This window comes from Ictalurus furcatus, chromosome 8, assembly GCF_023375685.1.
Source record: "Ictalurus furcatus strain D&B chromosome 8, Billie_1.0, whole genome shotgun sequence".
Classification (NCBI taxonomy): Eukaryota; Metazoa; Chordata; class Actinopteri; order Siluriformes; family Ictaluridae; genus Ictalurus; species Ictalurus furcatus.
The window spans coordinates 11,072,802-11,078,295 of NC_071262.1; positions in this window are offsets into that span (position 1 = coordinate 11,072,802).

The window sequence follows — 5,494 nt, forward strand, 5'->3', positions numbered from 1 at the left end:
GGTGTCCCATTCATTGAGGAGTAAGGTAGTGTTGGCAATGGCAGCGAGAAAAGCAAAAAACATTTTAGGGGAATGCCAAGTGGACGTTGTGTCAGAGATCAAGATAAAAGGATACAGTTCAGCTTTTGAAAACTTGACAAAAGCTAAAAGTAATAATCATGTCCAAAATAATAACATTAAAAGAGCTTGTTAAAAATATACCTTTGCACTGGTCTCAGTTATTCACAAATGAGGCATGCAATCTCACAGTGTGAAGGTTACACTCATCTACTGGGTAGAGATGTGAACTAGTTAATTGGGTTGTTGGTTAGGAAAGATGAGGAGGGGGTACCCATTCTTCTCTACCATATCGAGCAGTGCAGGACATGCCTGTCAGGGCCGGGACACAAACTCGGCTCTGCGGCGTGAGAGTCAAAGCAAAGACACACCCAATTTGAGTGCAAGTTCAAAGTTTTTAATGAAGTCCAAAAGTCCAAAAATGCAGACCTAGAAAAAGGCAAAAAATAAATAAATAAATAAATAAATAAATGAAACAAAGGTTTTCCACAAAGTTCAGTTGGGAAAATATAAAGAAAAAATCTGATGAAAAAAAGGCAATGGAAAATATCTCTGCATAATAATACTCCTACATAAAAAGTATCTCAGAAGAAAAAAGGTCTCTCAAAATTTACCGCATCAGGCACGCATCAGGCACGCATCAGGCACGCATCAGGCACGCATCAGGCACGCATCAGGCACGCATCAGGCACGCATCAGGCACGCATCAGGCACGCATCAGGCACGCATCAGGCACGCATCAGGCACGCATCAGGCACGCATCAGGCACGCATCAGGCACGCATCAGGCACGCATGACATTAAACAAGGAAACTAAGGAACAGGGAAACTTAAATACACACTGAAATGAGACACAGGTGGCAGCAATAACACAATTAACTGACAGCAGGAAAACAACATGGGGGGGAACAGTAAGGACATCTGGTGGCCAAAATATAACATAGCAAGTCCAAAGTCCTAACAATGCCCTAACAATCAGGTAGACTTTTTTTTCCAGACAACGTCATCACCCTTTAAGCATGGACACATAGGCACAACTTTATGCTCAATGGAGTGTGCGCCATTGTAGTGCATTTCCTTTGTACAGTGTGGGTTAGGGAATGAAAACGAATTGTTCATTTAGGCTATAGAATTAAAATGTTTTTGATTGACGAAAGCAGATTCATTCTGACTAAACTTCTGTTGGCCCCTCCATGTAAAGAAATATGATGTACTGACTTGTCAATTTAATTATGCCATCTATACAGCTGGCATGCTTCTCATGACCAAGTAGCCGATATACATTTATTATAGAGCCGCACCGTGTGATATGAAGTAGTACGTGTGAGAGCGGCGTTCTTGCGCATCTAGCTTTAATTCTCGACATATCCACAGGGTTTTGTCATTTCTAACTGTCTCTACAATGTTGTGTATGGCTCTATGCATGGGTGAAAGCTTCCATAAATTTACGCCCAATTTCCTGCCAGGTATGTCTTTATAAATTGGATTGGATCCAGTTCCTCATCACTAGCTGATAGGTCAGAAAGAGGTTCAATAATGACATGTAACAAGTTGCAATATGGTATTTCCTGACTTAATATTGCCCAGCCTAAGCTCAAGTGATCCCTTCCCTGAACTGTGAGTTTCCTTGTCTGGGGCTCTAGACCACTGATCACCAACCCTGTTCCTGGAGATCTACTTCCTGAAGACTTTAGCTAAAACATAATTGTGCCCACCTGACGATATAAGCATTGCCTTAAGAAGTTCTTGATAAACTAAAACAGGTGTGTTAGATTTTGGCTGGAGGCATGCAGGAAGGTACTGCAGATCTCACAGAAGAGGGTTGGTTACCACTGCTCTAGATGATCCTGGCTGTGCTTTACAAACTCATAGTGGGGTAGGTTATTTAATCCTGGAACTTCACACCATCTTCTAAAGGCAGTGGGAAAATATATAGGCTGAAATATACACTCACAAGCTATGCTGATAGGAACACCTGTACCCTTGCACATTTATGCAAATATCTGATCAGCCAATCATGTGCAGCAGCCAAATGCATAAAATCAGGCATATACAGGTTAATAGTTTCAGCTAATACTCACATCAAACATCAGAATGGGGATAGATAGATAGATAGATAGATGGATGGATGGATGGATGATTGGATGGATGGATCCATGGAAGATCTAGGCAGTTAAAAATGAATGTAGAATGGCCATGTTAATTATTAAAGAACAAGCTATTTTTCATTGTGAAATCTTGACAATGCCATGAAAGGAAAGGGCAACAAATGAGAACTCTTGCAGCAATCACCCCTGGGCCTCTGAATTGCACACACCTCAAGAGAATCTTTTAATAGGGAGTGAGAAAAAAGAGAGAACATTTCAAAAGAATATTCTTTTCAGTCTTAGATCATGGGCTGACCAACAGGCACAGTTAGTGAGGCTCCAAAACTCTGTGTTGGAGGCGGTGATGGGAAGCACTGCAACAGCCCACACATTCACTCTCTAAACATAAAAATTTCAGTCCAACTTGTATCACCTGAAGAAGTTTGTATCACCTGATGATTCTTCCACTATAGAGGACATTCACAATCATCAGATAAATATTGGATGCATTCAAAATCAGATGCTGGGAGAGGACTTTGTCTTGTAGATTACGCACCAGCTTCTCAACATCAACATAAGAATGGTGGAATTTGGTACTGTCAGTCATGTCACCAGTGCCTGTGATACTAGCATACATAACTAGTGTTAGCGTGATCTGTGTTGCTACCTGAACAATCTTGTGTATTCATTGTATTGTGATTAAAATAAATCGTTTTCAGACTTAGCAGCAGTGTCAATATAACATAATATAATAACAACAGCAGTCAATAGCTACTCATTGACTGCTGTTAATGGAGTAGAGGCTTTGCAAGTCAGTCATTAAATTGCATTCTTTTAGTAAATCTGTTGGGTGGATGACTTTGTCTTGTAGAGCAGAGGGGGAAAAAACACTTGCAACTCAACATCAACAGTTAAACTAGTATTCAGTAGGTGTCCAGCATTCTGGCCAGAACAATGGGCTGGATTGGACTGATAACAGTGCTGTAGAAGTGACTCAAAACCTCAGGTTCTGATCACCTGCCATCACCTACAACCCCCCGCTGTGCATCCAGTAAGAACAAGTTCAGATGTTTGTCTAAGAGAATTTATTTCACCCAGCAGATCCTCTGATGACCAGATGCACATTTGCATAGGTCAATTGTGTAATTGAAAACTGTCATTGAGATGTGTGGTTCTATAAACAAACACATATAAAGGGGCACAAAGCTCACCATATTAACTAATAAACATGTGCATAATGACTGTATAACTAACAAGTGGAATGCTAACACTAACAGCAAGAGGCTAATTGGAATGCTAATGAGGCTAATGCTAATGAGCCATGCTAATTTGTGCACTTTTACTGAGAAGTCATAGTGTACACATAGTTTAAGAATCACATTATAAAGGGTGCTGCTGCTATTATTATATTCATTTTCCCTGTGCTTTCCAGTATGGTTTGTATTATCAACTAAAAAGATAACAAAAGCTTATCTCACTAATGATCACACTTCACACACAGACACAGCAGGATGTACAGCCAAGAACCATCTCACCAGCAAGACATACAGTGTAAAAATGGGTTATAATCAACACAAAGGTGTAGACAGTTGTCTTAGCAAATCATAGCAAGCCATTGTAGCAAGTGTTAGATCCACTGAAAATGCTAACCACCCCAAGATGTGGCAGAGGTATTTATGTCTGCCAATCTAAAATCAATTTATTTCTTTTTTTTAAAGGGTGGGGGGGTCTATTTTGGTCAGTGTCCCATCAGAGAGAGACAGGCACCATTGACACTTCACATACAGACTATTAGTACAGTGCCTCAGGTGGTGTGTGGCCACTTGGTGTAAGATCAGAGCACATCAACTAGTTGGATGTGTGGGTGGTCCATCTGGCCCTCAAGTTCTTCTTCCCAGTTATGACATCACCATGTAATCGTTCTCACAGACAAAGTCCCGACTGTCAACTACATCAACCATCATGTTGGCACAAGGTTGAGCAGGTTTCTTTGGGAAATGTTTGGAAAGGCACAGGTGTACATCTTTGCCAATGCCAAGTCGACACATTACCTATTAAAGAACTACCACACAAAGCCAGATAGCCTGCTAGGACAGGAGGTACTAGCCCATGACTGGCCTCACCATGACCTTAACATTTCCCCCCTCTCCTTTTCCGCTCCTTTTCCAACTTTCACAGATTTCAGCTACCTGATCCAGTTCTGCTTGTGGCCCCAGGATACATGAGCACTACTGCTTTTGTTGGTGGTGGGAACGCTTCCCCAAACACTTCCAACCGGAGTTGATCTGCTGTCCCAAATGAAGTAGAAGCCTTTATATGTCACATACAGTACAGCCCCGGGGAAAATTCTATTTTTTGCGTATCCCAGCTTGTTAGAAAGCTGGGGTCAGAGAACAAGGTCAGCCATGATACAGCACCCCTAGAGCAGAGAGGGTTAAGGGCCTTGCTCAAGGGCCCAACAGCAGCAGCTTGCCAGTGCTGAGGCTTGAATGCCTGACCTTCTGATCAGTAACCCAGAGCCTTTGAGCCTTCGACCCATTGAGCCACCACTGAATTGATGCCCTCAGTCTGACCACCTATGTCTGTGCTACTTGTATACATAACTAGTGTTAGCATGCACTGCATTGTTACCTGAACCATCTTGTGTATTCATTATATTGTGATTTAAATACTTGAACCTTTTTCAGATTTAGCAGCAGTGTCAATATAGGCACTGTGGCCAGAACTCGGTTCTGTGGTCAGAACATAATGCCTACTCAGTGACTGCTGTTAATGGAGTAGAGACATTGCAGGTCAGTCTTTAATGAAATGCATATTTTTCGTGTTTGAACAAGGAGAAATGTGTGTTGAATTACCAATTGTAATCAGCACAAAAAGACTCTAAGCATGAAACCAAAAGAAAAGCAATAAACAACAAGCTTCATTGTTAGATCTTGCATTTGAAATCAGTGTTCATTGAACTGTGTAAGCATTTGGTCAATGAGTTAGGGCGGCTGTGGCTCAGGTGGTAGAACGGGTTGTCCACTAATCGTAGGGTTGGTGGTTCGATTCCTGGCCCACATGACTCCACATACCAAAGTGTCCTTGGGCAAGACACTGAACCCTAAGTTGCTTGAAATGGCAAGTTAGCGCCTTACATGGCAGCTCTGCTACCACTGGTGTGTGAGTGTGTGTGGGAATGAGAACCAGTGTAAAGTGCTTGGGAACCGCTAAGGTTAAAAAAGCACTACATAAGTGCAGACCATTTACCAAGTTGAGAATATGACCTTATGATTAGGATTTTGTGGTTGAACCAATTGTCGAGATGCTAGTAACAGTAGAACTCTGTGTGGCAATATCAGACACAGCACT